This window comes from Jaculus jaculus, chromosome 13 (genome assembly GCF_020740685.1).
Source record: "Jaculus jaculus isolate mJacJac1 chromosome 13, mJacJac1.mat.Y.cur, whole genome shotgun sequence".
Taxonomy (NCBI): domain Eukaryota; kingdom Metazoa; phylum Chordata; class Mammalia; order Rodentia; family Dipodidae; genus Jaculus; species Jaculus jaculus.
Window position 1 is genome coordinate 35,464,902 of NC_059114.1, and position 16,898 is coordinate 35,481,799.

The following is a 16,898-nucleotide window of genomic DNA, read 5'->3' on the forward strand; positions in this document are numbered from 1 at the left end:
CTTTATCCACTAAGCCATCTCCTCAGCCCTTCCTTGCTGATATAAAATGTTTCAGCTGCTAGGAAAATCATAGTTATTATGATAAGAACAGGTAAGAGGAAGTGTAGTCAGGGAAGAAAAAAAAACAGCAGAAAATTGAGCTTGGTATTGGACTGAGGACAAGAGTAAATTTGGTGATAAAAGGTGGCATACAGAAACACAGTATCAAAGCATCTGATGTTTTCTTGACTTGGCATTCATTCACCCTTCTGCCGATAGTACCACAGCATTCCTTTAGGAAAGTTTATCGTCTTCTCATTTATATGGTACAACTCAGCCAGACTTGTCAATCTTAGAGTTAAATGTGTATTAAGTATAATGAATGGTTCAGGAAAGAGATTTCTTTTTTTTCAAGGTAGGGTCTTGCTGTAGCACAGGCTAACCTGGAATTCACTATGAAGTCTCTGTCTGACATTGAACTCGTGGCAATCCTCCTACCTCTGTCTCCAAAGTGCTGGGAATAAAGGAGTGCACCACCACACCCAGCCAGAAAAGAGCTTTTTATTCCAACTCTTCTAACACTTAAGACTTCTCTTTGGCAGGTATATGTGTGTGTTGTGTACATGCATGTGTGAGTGTGTGTTTGTATACTGTGCATACATGTGTTGTACAAGCTTACATACATGTGACTCATGAAGGCCAGAGGTCAATAATAAGTATCTTGTCACTTTCTAGCTTACATTATGAAACAGGGTCTTTTGGTGAATCCAGATCTCACCAATGAGGCTAGAATGACTGGGCAACAAGCCCTGGGTAATAAAGACAATGGTAATAAAGACCTGGATGATTACAAGAGACATAAATATTTCTAGCAAAATATGCCTGAATTCAAACATTCTTCTGAATTTTTCAGATATATACACCATAGAATCCTGTCTGGGCACCTGTATCTCTCTGTACCTTGCACACCATATATTTTTTACTTTAATAACTGCTGGTTATTTTCCCCCCTTAAACTGGCAAGTCCAATCAGTACTGAAGATGATAGGAATGATAAGAAGAGGATGCTGTACTTCTAAGTCTGATATACTACATCAATAGTCTTCCCACTAGAGGGTGTACTTCATCAAAATAAGAACAAGCAAGGAAGTGCTTGTTGCTTATTTATTGCTAAGGCCACCTATTGGATGCATAATAAAACTTATTACTTTGTATGCTAACTTACCTAACATAATAGAAAAGAAAAAGAAACCTATTGGAAGATAAAGAATGGGCATGCCAGTATCTCCAGCTACTGAAAATTAATGAATTTTACATGTTTGAACCACCTTGTGCCTCTGACTTTACATGGGCACTGGAGTATCAAACTGAAGTCCTTGGGTTTTGCAGGCAAGCACTTTAAATGTTGAGCCATCTCTCCAGCCCCAAGATATTATTGGGAAGGTGCATGCTCTCAGTGACAGAGCTCACATCCTTGAAAGAGTCCCTGTTTTAGAAGGGCTATGTAGTATTGTGGTTCTAGATAGAGTCAACAAGAACCATGATACTTGCTTCATCTTAAAAAGAAAAAGATAAGGGCAGAAATGACAAATAGGTGCTCTCTTCCTTGTAAAATTTGGTGGAAATGTGTGTCTGAATTATTCAGAGAGGTTGGTAGAGTATACCGTCATTGGTTACTGACATCTTGTGTGAGCATGAGAAGCAGGAAGAATGGCTAGAGATAACAGATACTTGTCATCCATCTGGAGTGAGATGTTGACCTTTGGAGGGACAATTATTTTCCAAGCAGGACTGATGATAGAAATTAACTATGTGGTTTTCAGTAGCGGAACCCCAAAAGTGAACTTTTTTTCTTGCCTAAAAGCAGAAAATGGTCTTTGAGTCCATAAGGGAGGATCTGTTTTGCCCTCATTTTTTTCATGAAGTAGTTCTACTTCTCTGGAAAGTACTCTGACACCTGGCATATGAACTGTGCTGACTGCACACAGAAAAGCCTTAATATTTTGTGTCTCTACTATTCTGCCTGACCCACCAACCAATCCTGGTACTCTATACATATTTAAACTTAACCAGCAATGCCTAACTGACATCCTGAAGATCATAATAAACTTGATCCAATTCACCATGCGGATTACTCACTCAGGACTTGCCAAATTTGGGAGCTTTCTGCTTTACTTTCTTTCCTAAAATATCCACTCTTGAAGACTTCCCCAGCTATACAGAAGCTCCTCCTTCTTTCCTTCTCAATTATAATGAAATTTTTCTAAACTTCATCTTCTATGGCCCATGAATGTTATCCATCATGTTCATGAGACAAGAGCCTGGAAACCACTGACTCAGTGGAAGTCGTGTGCCTGTGAGAATCCAGCACTGAGTTAAAAGCTCACCCAAGAGTAGAAAATCTCTCTTGCTCTGAAGGAAACTCCAAATTCCCACATCAGGCCTGTGCATTATGTTGCAGGTCTTTAGCCATCAAATGACAGTAGTATCACTTTTGGCATTGGAACAAGTAAAAACTAAAGTCTTCTCATACATCAAATTCCCCATATGAAGATGATACTTCTTCCCTTGAACATTGTTAGAATAGGCAAAGAATTACTTCAATTTATTTGAGGATTTAACTAGCGTCTTTTAGAGCCTTCAAGTCTAAAGGGGAAAATGTGACATTTCTTACTGGATCTTGAGACTAGACTGAGCTTTCTTATCAGGAGATAAGTTTGGAGAATGAGGGTGAGAATGAAGAGTAACCAGCAAAGACAAGATACTACAGTGACATGGAGTCAGGCAGAATCTGACACAGGTGATTAATTTGTTATCCCTATTAAAAAAATACTGGGATGGGAAACAATGACTCCATTGTGGAGGGAGGGTGTCCTGTTAAAATCAGTGTCATCTGGGAACTTTGACCCTACCTTAACTCCAGTGCCAGAGGTGTTTCTTTGGCCAGGATGTTGATTTGCATATAGCTCTCAGCTGTTCTCTTTGCTGTGCTTTTGAGTCCACTGAATAATATGGCAACCTTAAATTACTTTTGGAACAAAGCAGTATAGCATACAAGTAATGAAGAAACAACAAATTAAGAGAATATTCCCTGGTCCTTAAGACTGTAAGGCAATGCATTTTCATGTTTCATGGCCTTATAAATGGCTCTGGAAAGAGAAGAAAAAAACTCTTAAACAAAAGGATGAAAAGCTGATGCCTTTGTTATTTTCTCCATCTAAAAACCACCAGGAGCACATTACAAACCAGTTGGGTTTATTAATCACAACCTGGGAGAATGCACACTCTGGGGAGAAGTAGAGGATGTTATTAAGAAGACATTAAAAAGAATTTGGTATTGTTAGGTTCATTTTGTAGGTTTAAAAAAGAGACTTTGCTTTGTTGTATAAAGTACAAGTCTTGCAACTGGGCATAGCAATTCTGTTCTTGTTGCTGGGGGTAAACCACCTGACAGAAGCAGCTTATTTGGGTGGGGGTGTATCTCAAGTTTACATCTTTGAAGTTAAGTTTCATCAAGATAAAGGAAGCTAGCTCATTTCACACATCAGCCTGCAGGAAGGATGGAGGGGAAGAGAGAGAGAGAGACAGACAGACAGAGTGAGAGAGAAGAGCAAGCTAGCTTTGAACATCCAGTAGATTAGACTCAGCCACAAGGTCTACCCTCCAGAAGCACGCCTGTTCTAGAAAGGTTGTACCTTCCAAAGGCTCTGCTACCGGGGTCCAAATAGGAAATTTAAGCACAAACACGAGAGGCTATGGGTTACATTTTGTATTCAAACCAACACACTGGGTACCTTTAAAAGCCTCAATGAGAAAGGAAGATATGCTTAAGATCCATGGAATTGGTGCAGAAGTGGCAGTCCCTCTCACCAGTCTTACTATAAGGGGTGTTGGGCATTATGTGGCTTGGATAATGTTCATGTTTTGCCCATGTTCAGACATGATTATGAAGTAGCACTGTCTTTGTTGGGATTTATCGCAGTCACAAAGTGGCTGTGTCAGATGTAAACGCTCAATGAAACCATTCATCTTAAACAATGCAACAGGCCCAGATATAAGTAGAAGGCTAAACTGTATCAATACCACAGTCAGCTCTAGGATATCATGTAGCTTTACTCTTTCTCAAATTTTATTATGTGCTTTCTTTTTTTCCTGAATAGTGAATTGTAAAAGTGCATAAACATGTTTTGTTTGCTACTGAAGATCAAGAGTTTAATCAAATTTCTGAATCTCATAAAAATAATATTCCTTGAAAAATGATATATTCATTTAGATTTCTAAGTTAAGACCTGATCAACCAGTGATTACTTACCATTCATCTATGTACCTCTAAAATCAAACACAGTTCTCACATGTCTTGTTAAATAAATCACAAATCAAAGAGGAGCTTTCCACAAGATAAAGTTTACTGGTTAAAAAAATAGGTAATAAAATGAATTCTGCTTTACAGAGGAAGGACGATGCTTGAATCAAATGGTTTAACTAACGATGACTGAAGAATAATCACAGTATGTTCAAGAATGGGGCTTCGGGCATCTTCCACTGAACTTAATTTGAAGAGTGAGATTCAAAGCTCTAAGGAAAATCATATAAATAGATACCATTTGTATCAAATATAATCTTCTTTCTAACCTAATTATAATTTAGCAGATACTTTGCGGGGAAGAATCTTTGATTTGGAAAATCCTGACTGACAAACAGGGTTTAGTTACAGAGATTTGCCTCTCACTTCACTCCACTATATCATTCCATCAGGACCCCTTTGCTATGTCATTATAGTTAATACTTATAAAAATGTTTAACAAGTATATAAGCTTGTATGCCAAGTAGTAGAGGAAAAGGCAAGCATTAACTTGCTGAAGAATATTTAAAAAATCCTTTCACTTCTCTGGATTGTAATTATCTATAAAATAATTTTGGGAAATGTTGCACATTGCTGGCAGAAATTACCTGACTAAGAGCAGCTTGTGGTGGGGGGGGGACGGATTTATTTTGGCTTACAGGCTCGAGAGGAAGCTCCATGATGGCTAGGGAAATAACATGACCAGAGGGTGACATCACCACCTGTCCAATGTCAGGTAGACAACAGGAATGGGAGAGTGTGCCAAACACTGGCCAGGGGAAACTGGCTATAATACTCATAAGCCTGACTCCAACAATACACTGCCTCCAAGAGATGCTAATTTCCAAATATCCATCAACTGGGAACCTAGCATTCAAAACATTTAAATTTATGGGGGACACCTGAATCAAACCACCACATATTCCTCTGGCCTCCATAAATTAATAACTATACATGATGTAAAATGCAATGTATTTTTCCAGCTTTAAAAGTCTCCATAGTTTTTATCAATCCTAATGATGTTCAAACATCCCCATAATCCAAAATATTTTAACTGAGCCATAATACCATCCTCCCTGCTCATAATGACACAGAATAAACATTCACACTGCAAAAGATGGCCTTAGGCATAGCAAAGAAATATTCGATGAATACAAGATTTGAAACAACCAGGGCAAACATCAAACTCTGTTGCTCCAAGTATAAAAATTATAGCCAGTGACAAGTCTACAAGTCCAAAAATTCTAACCAGCAGCAAGTATCTGAAGTTCCAATACAGCTCCTCCAGCTAGGCTACTCACAGTCCCGGAAAACTTCATATAGAGCTGGCAGCTCCCCTTGGCAGCCATCTCATGGTTCCAGCATCTCCACTGGGTTCTACTACAGCCTATGATTCATCCTCATGTCTTCAGCAGTTCTCCATGCAGCATCCAGCAAACCTACTTCACACAGCACATGGATATTTCAAAAACACAAGACTGAGTTGCAAACTCAATGACTCTTTCCTGCATTTCTTATATTCCACAATACCAGGTAGGTCATCCAGGGGGGAATAAAGCAGACTTTGGAGAGCATGAAGGCCCCTTAAAAAGAGTCTACATTTTTCCTGTTGCACCACTGTAGATTAGCTGGCCCAATCTCAAAGATTGTAGTCTCATATAATTGCAGCAGAACAGGCAGAAGTTTCACCCCAAAGATTTCTTTTTTTTTTAAAAAAAAAAAAACTGGGTGTGGTGGCACACACCTTTTTTTTAATATTTTAATTTTTTTTATTTATTTATTTGAGAGCAACAGACACAGAGAGAAAGACAGATAGAGGTAGAGAGAGAGAATAGGCGCGCCAGGGCCTCCAGCCTCTGCAAACGAACTCCAGACACGTGCGCCCCCTTGTGTATCTGGCTAACGTGGGACCTGGGGAACCGAGCCTCGAACCGGGGTCCTTAGGCTTCACAGGCAAGCGCTCAACCGCTAAGCCATCTCTCCAGCCCCCACCCCAAAGATTTCATTTCTGTGGCATATCCCTCTACTTACACCATTCCATTTCTATGCAAAGCAACCCTGTAGAAATTCTCAGGACAGGAGCATAACAACAAGTCTCTCACACAAACTGCTTCTAGCCCAGTCCAAGCAAAGGTCTTTCTCATTCTCATAAGCCAAATCTCACAGTCCATAGTTTTTACTGCATTTTGGTCTTTCAGCACTGACCAGAATAGTCTATCAAGCTATACTTATAGCATTTAGGCCAAGCTTTCAAATCCTTCCACATTCCTTTTGAAAATCAGTTCCAAAAGGCCAAAACCACATAGTCATGTGTCTAGCAGCAGCCCCACTCCTCTGGTATCAACTTTACTATTGCAGTCAGGTTTGCATTGCTGGCCAACCAAGAGCAACTTGTGGGGGAGGGGAAGAGGTTTATTTTGGCTTACAGGCTTGAGGTGGCAGCTCCATGATGGTAGGGAAAATGATGACATGAGCAGAGGGTAGACATCACCTTCTGACCAACATCAGGTGGACAATAGGAACAAGAGAGTGTGCCAAACACTGTCCCCAACAATACACTCCCTCCAGGAAGTGTTCATTCTCAAATCTTCATCAGCTGGGAACCTAGCATTCAGAACACCTAAGTTTATGGTGACACCTGAATCAAACCACCACAGGAACCTACTGAGACAGATTCTTTGCAAGCTCTCTGTGAAACTGTTGTTGCAACTGGCAACAGGTTGGATACCTATTATGAAGGCAAATACAAAAATTTCCAATAATAAAATAGAGGAGTATGGAAAACATGAGTAACAATATTTATCGGTAGTAGAATCATAATAATAGGACCCCAATTATTGCATTTTAAACTAAACTATTAAGGTGGTCAGTAGGGCATAAGTGTGCTAACAACAGGGTGTGTCATGGACAGAGATGTCTAAGTGGTAGCAGCATGAATGACAAAAGAAGGAAATAAAGAAACAGAAAATTAAAATAGCTGGGGGTTAAAAGTATTACAATGGAAAGAGAATAGGATTTAATATGGAAAATATCATTGGTAAATTTATCATCATTCAATGGCTAAGGAAGCCTCCTGTGAGAAGACAGATTGAAACCCAAATTATGAAGAAGCCCTGGTCCTTTGAAGAGCCTAGGAAACATTTCTTAGGGTAGAACGACTTTCTCAAAGTTTCTGAAGAAAGAAAAAATGACAGGAATGAAGAATCAGTCCATATGGAACATATGTAGAAGTAGAAATATAATGTCACATTTATGAAAAGAACTTAAGGTTTTGAGGGGTAATGAGACTTCCAGCATCTATTAGCCACAGGAGCAGGAGTCCACTCCAAGGTCATCTGACCTTGAGGGAAAACACTTCCTGTTTTGGTCTAATCTTGGTATAGGTGATATATTTACAGCTACAGTTTTCAAACATTGAGAAATAGAACACATTTTTCCACACAGAATATCCTGATTAACACTAATGTTCAAAGAAGGTGCAGGAAAGCTTCTCTTTTCAAAGTGAAGGTGGTACTCAAAGGGCCACTTGCCTTCTCCCTGCTATTCCACTCCAAGTTCAGCCAGTTGAATGGCAACACCAGTGTTATGTTATTTTTAGTTTACACAATCACATCTAGAAGTGTTTACACACATATGTTCCTTAATAAACATCAGTCAGCTATTATGAGTAGGCACACATTAGACTCTCCAATAAGCATCCTGATATCAGTATTATGTCTTCACTTACATGTTGGCAAAGCAGTACACACATGAGTTGGGATACGTGACATTATTAGAAGCACACAATGGGCTGACTCTAATGGAGCAGACATGTTTCCGCTGTATGAACTTCTTTTGGTAATGGCTGCACGAAATGATCTACAACAAAATTCACAGGTTAAACTTATTTTGCAAGAACCTGTGAGTAGCTTCCAACATAAGTGTTTGGGTGTTTTACTTTGTGCAAAGAGGAGAAATAATAAATAGTTTTCTTTTAAATATCAAAATTTCAACCATCAAAGCTATATTATAATAGATTTAGCAGACAGCTATTGGGATTACCATTTTGTAAGACAACCGGGGCTATGTAGCTCAGATCCTATGTTGCTGTGTAATGAATGTTGCAAAGTTGCTAGGTAGGAAGAGAACCACTTGAGAAAGGAATAGGAAAATGACTATAGCCACTGGCTGAAAATGTCTATGAGCATTTTACAGTTGCTTCTTCAGTGATTTTAGTTCTTCAAAGCTATATTCTTTTTTTTTAAATTCTTCAAGGTAGGGTCTCACTCTAGTCCAGGCTGACCTAGAACTCACTATGCAGTCTCAGGGTGGCCTTGAACTCAGAGAGATCCACCTACCTCTGCCTCCTAAGTGCTGAGATTCAAGGCGTGTACCACCATGCCTGGCTCCAAAGCTATATTCTAACTGTGGTGTTTGAAAGAGAACACCATGTGTGGTCTAATCTTGACACTGGATGTAATTCAACCCTCTGGAGATTGGGAACATGGAATAGAAAGGGAAGGAGTTCTCAGCATTAAATCTTCTTAATACTTTGCATTTTATTTTGCTTTCCCATGGTACTACCAGAGTTGGTATAAGTTAGGATAAGGGGAACTTGAATATTAGAATAACTTGTCTACAGATGGAAGCAAGGCTGGAAAGTTCACACTCACTATATTATGAGCAGGTTATTAATGCACTGCCACAATCCCATTTCCTGCTCCTGATCACAGGAGAGCCCCATATGTATATCAGTTATTCTTTTGTCTATAGGCCTTTAATGATTCCCATTCTAGTAATGTTTTCAAAGCTTCAGTCAAGAATACTCCTAAGTGCATGGCTATTTTTCTTTAATAGTGTCAATATATGTATATATGTACATGTATACTTGTATATACATACATACATATATATATATACATACATATATATATACATATAAAACACTTCATATATATATATATATGAAGTTTTTTCATGCAAATATATGAAGTGTTTTTCTTTAAATTGGATTAGTTTTTAACTTTACTAACAATGAGATTTGTCTTAAACATGATTGTCACCCATAGAATTAAATTTATAAATATTTTATTCAAAAACATTAAAGAAGACCTATAATATGTGAAATAAAAGAGGTCCATTTATATATTAAGTAAAATAATTACTCATATTATCAGCCAGCTTTGAAATTACTCTTAAAGAAATGTGAAATCTTTTGTCTCTTGTTTCAGTGATTAAGTCTGCATGCTCTGTTTAGGGGAAATCTCCCAAGAATTGATGAGTTAGTAGAAACTTACAACATAAAAATACCTTTAAAACTGCGTGTATGGGAAGGAAGATATTTGACAAAAAGGAATCATATATTTAAGAAATAAGACTGAAGCCGGGCATGGTGGTGCATGCCTTTAATCTCAGCACTTGGGAGGCAGAGGTAGGAGGATCGCCAAGAGTTCAAGGCCACCCTGAGACTACATAGTGAATTCCAGGTCAGCCTGAGCCAGAGTGAGACCCCACCTCAAAAAACAAAAACAAAAACAAAAACAAAAACAAAAAATATATATATATATAAAGAAAAAGAAATAAGACTGTAATGGCATGCATTCTGAGACAAATCACATTATCTAGAATATAGAAAGAAGGGTTCTTTCAGAGTGAAAAAAGGGAAGTATAAAAAGCATGCCATTACCTTGAAGACAGTGGTAGTTACTCTTTTAAGTCGAAAGAAATCATTCATGTTTATATTTTACAAAATCATTCTTAAAATTAGAACAGAGATTGGCAAACTTTTTCTGTGAAGAACCAGGCAGTAGATATTTGTGGTTTTAAAACCATTTGTCTTTTGTTGCAAGTCCTCAACTCTGTTCTCTAGTCTGACAGGAGCCATAGATAAAACAGTAGCAATAGGAGCACACCACCATTCCAAGAAAACTCCGATTCTCACAAGTAGCCCTAGTTTGCCAGATATTTGATAAAATTAAATATAAAAGATCAGCGAAGTTGGAGGGAGGAAAAATATTGGGGATAAAAAAATTAGGAGATTTAATTGCCAGAGGTATATAAGGGAATGAGAGAGAAAAAAAGTCAGAGATGAATCCTGGCTTCCCTGGGATCCATCTTGACAGAGAAATTTAGAGTAAACCATATGAAATTGCTATTTTTTAGGTCAAAATGATCAGATAGTGACAGCTTAATATAATTTACTATGGCTTAGAGAAGAGAAATTCTGTAAGAGTGGAAAAATTATTCTTACACAGTGGCAAGCTTACCTTAAGTGAAGGCTCATCAACAATATCTGTAATAAAAATGTTTGAGAGAATGACACTGTAAACCAATGAGGTCTTGAAATATGTAGATTCTTAAGTAATCAATCACATCAATTGCACATGAAAGTAAGAAAAAAATGCATATATTTTTCACACCAGGTTTCCTGGAACATGTCTGATTTGTTTCCTTCCTCTATTCTTGCCTGAGACCTTTAATGTCCCTCCTGGGAATTCAACTGTAGGCCATTCATAGGTTTAATTCTGACCTTAGACAGGAAGGACTTAACCCCAAATTTGAGCAGGTCTGCCTCAGAGAATGGTCATCATTATCTTGGTGGCCTACTGGCAGTCATTGTGGACACCAACCTTCATGGCTAATTACGGTCTGTTTATAATGGTCCCTTTCTCCATACTCTGCCTTTTCATTTGGAAGCCTATTCTTTTTCAAACATCTGTCAATATCTGCTTACCCAAATTATCAATGACTCCTTTTATCTTCATATTTTTTATTCTATTTAATTGCCTTAATTTCTTTCAATCACTGCTTCTGAACCTTCCCCTCATCTCTCCCTCCAATGCATGGGTCAGGTGACAGATTCAGTTTTTAAAATATTTTTTTTATTTTTTTTTTCATTTTTTAAATTTTCTTTTGTTTTTTTGAGGTAGGGTCTCACTCTAGCCCAGGCTGACCTGGAATTATCTCAGGGTGACCTCAAACTCACGGGGATCCTCTTACCTCTGCCTCCTGAGTACTGGTATTAAAGGCGTGCACCACCACATATGGCTTATTTTTTTTTTAATTTTTTTTTGTTGTTATTTTATTTATTTTAGAGCGACAGACAGAGAGAGAGAAGCAGAGATAGAGAGAGAGAATGGGCGCGCCAGGGCCTCCAGCCACTGCAAACGAACTCCAGATGCGTGCGCCCCCTTGTGCATCTGGCTAACGTAGGTCCTGGGGAGTCAAGCCTCGAACCAGGGTCCTTAGGCTTCACAGGCAAGCGCTTAACCGCTAAGCCACCTCTCCAGCCCACATATGGCTTATTTTTATATATGTATTTGAGAGTGAGAAAGAGGCAGGGGGTGGAGAGAGAGAGAATGGGCATGCCAGGGCCTCTAGCCACTGAAAAAGAACTCCAGATGCTTGCACCCCCTTGTGGATCTGGTTTACATGGGTCCTGAAGAGTCAAATCACGATCCTCTGGCTTTGCAGGCAAATACCTTAATGTCTAAGCAATCTTTCCAGCCCCCTCCCCCCACGATTCAGTTTTTATGTCACTGACTAATGTAGTCAGGTTTGCATTGCTGGCAGAAATCACCTGACCAAGAGCAGCTTGTGGGGAAAAAAAGGCTCTATTTTGGTTTACAGGCTCAAGGGGAAGCTCCATGATAACAGGAGAAAATGATGGAATGAGCAGAGGGTGGACATCACCCTCTAGCCAACATAAGGTGGATAGTAGCAATAGGAGAGTGTGCCAAACACTGGCAAGGAGCCCCTGGCTATAACATCCATAAGCCCACCCCCAATAATACACTGCCTCCAGAAGGTGTTAATCCCCAAATTTCTATCAGCTGGAAACCTAGCATTCAGAAAACCTAAGTTTATGGGGGATACCTGAATCAAATCACCACATTGGCTTCTATTGATATGTTTATGGAAGTGAGAAGAATTGAGTTCTTTCTTGAGATTTGATTTCATCTGGTAGTATTTTGGTAGTAAGCTCTGTCAGAACTTGATACTTTGTGTAGAATGTTTTTGTGTATACACATCAGCAAACACACACACATGCTCATATTAGCACATGCACGGAGAATTAGAAGAGAGAGAGAAAGAAAGATAGAGAGGATTCAAATGTGATTTTCAAAACAGAAGGCCACATTATCTGTTAGTTGTTCATTGCAGTCTTTATAGATCTCTTACAGTGCCTTATTTGTCTATGGCAGAGTTCTTGGGGTATTAACAAAACAAGTCAAGCACTGATATTAATTTTAGTTGAAGTAGTAAATCCTTCATCTCTGAGAAAAGATTGAGTTTTGAAATCTTCTACATCTAAATCGCAATTATTATTAACTTGTCCCTTTCCGCAGAAGAGCAAATATTTACTTCTTCTTCAAGGCTGTTTTGACAAATCCTTACCTGAGTAATAGCCAGTAGCTAAGAAAGCCAGGAAGAATGCTTTTGGTATTTCCATGAGGAAAAAGTGGATCTGTCCTTTTCTTGAATTCCTTCACCCAAGAGTTTTCTTCAAGGCTGAATTCTGCTGCTGGACCAAGGTTGATGACCTCATTATAAGAACACCAGACCCCATTATGAAGTCATTTTGAAAGTAATCTATTTGCATGCTACATCAAAGGAAAAGGGACTAGGTGATTGAACACCAAGACTTTCAGGAGAAAATGTTTTATTGTTGATATGCTGTGGGTCCATGGTGTAGCAGCATGATTTGATGTTTTATTTCATTGTTTGATTATCATTCAGGTACATAGAAGTATATTTTGCTTTTTAACTATCAAGGGGAATAAATGTATAAAAGATTAATGTAGGGTTAGTAATTATGGGGCTGGTGATATAGCTCAGTGGTTGGGTACTTGCCTAGGACCTCCCTCATTCACCACAAATAATGATTTTAGGGAATTTCTTTCAAAATCTATGTGTTTATCTTCTATTTATGCTTCCCTCAACTTCAAGATTCTGATTAGATGTGTCTAGAACAAATAGTTAATAGAATAAGGAATTCACAATTTTATACTAGAAGGCTAATCATCTGTTTTCCTTCCTATCATATTTTATATTTGTTAGAGTGATATCATTATCAATTGTTATTACTATTTACCTATTTCTGCCTCTGTAGCCATAGTCATATTTAACTGAAGGCATTAAATTACAGATTTATCCATGGGAAATCAAGGGTATTATGTGTTAATTCTGTTATAACACTTGTCTTGACTCATGGCAGGGACCTGAACATAATATAAAGTTCAGTGATTCTAACTGAAGGTTGTGTTATGACTAGATGAAATGAAGCTTGGCTCACATTATTTCCAAAATGAGACCATGAGAAAATAAAGTGCAACTGACCAGAAAGTCTTTAAAAATCAGATCTGTGTGCTCGCTTCGGCAGCACATATACTAAAATTGGAACAGAGAAGATTAGCAAGGCCCCTACACAAGGATAACACAAATTTGTGAAGCATTCCATATTTTTTCTCGAATACTTAAAAAATGAACAAAAAATTTAAAAAAAAAATCAGATCTGTGTTCAGATTTCCTAGGAGCACCAGCTTCATAGTGCTAGGGTCTGTCTGATAGAATCAGTCTATCTCAGAACAAACTACTTTCTTTACAGCAATGTTGTGAAAAGAAAAATAAAAACAATAGGCTTATTTCTGACTCTGCTTGCCAATTTTCTAATAGGATAAATAAATCCTGATCCATTTCAGGGCTTTCAGTTCTCACCTGTGCAGCAAACAGCTATTCTTGAGGACTTTGAGCCATTTTCAGAGTCTAAGGCATAATGGTCAAACCACTCAGGAAAATACTATCATGTTAAGTGAGATTTGGTGAGATAACAAGATATAGATACTAAGTTTCATGAATGTTAAATGAACAAGGCTGATTTGCTACAGAAGTACAGATTCAGAAAGATAGAGACTTTCTAAATCATGTTTGGCTTTCAATTAGAGTAAACCCTTCATTATCTACTGCTGAGTATATAAAGAATAATAGTTTCTGCTTACATTTTCCTCATAACTGCTGGCATCTCCATTCTATATATGAGAAGACAGAAAAAAGAGTAAAAGAATTTCCTCAAGATCCAGAAATACTAAGTTGCAGCAGCTAAAATCCTATCAAGGAAATCTGCTTTTGTAGCTTATCACTGTAACCTCTATATTATTTAGCACTTTGGTTCAACATAAGCAAATTGAAGTCAAGGACTATCCATTCATTATTGCATTCTGGGCTTTGATCTGGTGCCTAACATCTTGCACATCAGTAATTGTCACTCGGAAGATTACCTGGGACTGAGGAGATGGCTTCATATGTAAAGTGTTTAGTGCACACTCATGAGGACCTATGTTTGGGTCTCCAACAGCCACATAAAATCTGAGGATGGTAGTGCACACTTATAGACCTAGCACTGAGAGGTACAGGGGAATTTCTGATTCACTTGCTATCTAATCTAGTCAAATCTATTCAGCAAGAGAACCTATTTCACAAAAATAAGGTTGACTTCTGGCCTCCACATGAACACATATACATATGCAATCACACAACATAAGAACATGCATACATGAACTGTGTGCATGTCACACACGGATTGCCTAAACAATTTCCTGATGTTCAAGATACTTGACAATAAGCAGGCTGAATTATGGAGGTGTGATTACCTCATTTTTGAGGTCATAGAGACAAAAACAAGTTTCAATTACAGTCCATCAGCGATATGGATTAAGGCTTCTCTATGAATGATAAATTAAAGGAGAAGATTATATTTCAAATTTTTCATTTTTTCTTTTTTACATGTGGAGGTGTGTGTGGCATGCATGCATATGTGTGCATGTTTATATGTGTATGTGCACAGGTATACGTGTGACCAGAGGACAGTCTTGGTTTGTTGTCCACCTCTTTTTGGGATGGCGTCTCACATTTATATGGTGATTACCAATTAGACTAGACTGGCTGGCCAGCCAGCTCTTAGGTAACCATGCCCATCTCACTTCTCTAGTGCTCAGCATTCATGTAGATACTGAGATCTGAACTTACACCCTCATACTTGCAAGGCAAGCACTTTACCAATTGAGCTATATGCCAGCCCAATATTGTTATTTTGATACTCCCTTCCCTTTCTCCTTTTATTTTCTCTTTTTTCTTTCTTTCGCTCTTTCTCTTTTCCTTCATTCTGTTTCTTTCTTTACTTTTATCGCTTTCTAAGGTGAGATCTAACTATATGACACAGTCCAGCTTGACCTGGAACTCATTATGTAGCCAGGCTTGTTTCACACTCACACTCCTCTTGCCTTAGCTCCCAAGTTTGGGCTTATAGGCATGCTTCACCATCACCACGTCTGACGTTTTGTATCATTGACAGTCATAATAATGCTTTATCAAAAATGTATACTCAGACAATCCTGAGATGAGCATATATGTCTCAGAATTCCATAGGTAGCAGGTAATCAGTGAGTGTTGTAGTCCAGTAAGGGAGTGGTGCAAGGGGCTAAACACAAGATAGAGGAAAAGGCAAGGACAAATGGACCAGAGGCAAATTCATTATCAGGACTTGAAGCTTCAGCCTTCTTTTAATTTTTTATTTACTTGAGAAAGAGAGGAGAAATAGAAAGAGAGACAGAGAGGTTGAGAGAGAGAGAAAATAGGTATGCCAGGCTTCTTGGTGCTGCAAATGAACTCTGTATGGGACATGTGCACCATGTTGTGCATCTAGCTTTATGCAGGTGCTATTGCATCCTGGGCTGGAAGGCTTTACGAACAAGGGCCTTTAACCAGTGAGCAATCCCCCAGCACAGCTTCAGCCTTCTTAGGTGTGAAGATTGTTCCTTAATCTTTCCATGTTTCTATAAAGAATCTACATGAACTGACAACCTTAGAGTCTATTTCTTTGTTTGGGTTAGGAAAAGAAAAAGAAAAAGAGTTGTCTTACACCCTGTGAGCCTGATTCTTGCTTTTCCCCAACAAAGAAACTTCTAGCAAGAGTAAGCTCTAAGGTTGTTTATTGTTCATTAATTAAGATTAAGCTCCAAAATTACATACCAATACTTTAGAAAGAACTTCTTGTACATTCATTTTATTTAAAACACAATTGACTATGTGGTGACACATAAAGAAGCATTTGTTCCTCCCCCGCAGGGTTGGTCATAAAGGCCTCTTGTACTTGTTTCAGGACCATTTTATTCCCTCATCTGTAAACATTTAAACATTTAAATAATATTTCCTTCCTGGAGAGTCTAGAGGTATTTTCTTAGCATCATAGCTCACCATTATGAACCACAAAGCTGTCTCTACTTGCCAACAATTTAAAAGGAATAACTTCAGCCTGAGAATTCCATACTGGTGGGTGTCATATACTAAAGAAAAGTAATTTTCAGAACTCACCATATTCAATTCATAGCCTTTAAATCATAATTTTATTATTTTTTTCAAAAGTCAAAATAAGTTAAAAACTTACTTTGGATCTAGATTATAATCTTTGGGAAGCATAGAGTGAGGGTACTTGAACAAACTGGAAGATATATATTTCTTTCATGAACAATATATTTTAGAAATAAAATGATGGTTATGTATGTTTTATTTTTTTGGTTTTTGACATGATACTAATATACTA

General features: G+C 38.1%; 1 pseudogene; it reads left to right on the forward strand.

Annotated features, from left to right (window-relative positions):
- The first annotated feature begins 13,666 nt into the window (after positions 1-13,666).
- Positions 13,667-13,766, forward strand: LOC123454306 (annotated as a pseudogene).
- The last annotated feature ends 3,132 nt before the right edge of the window (positions 13,767-16,898 follow it).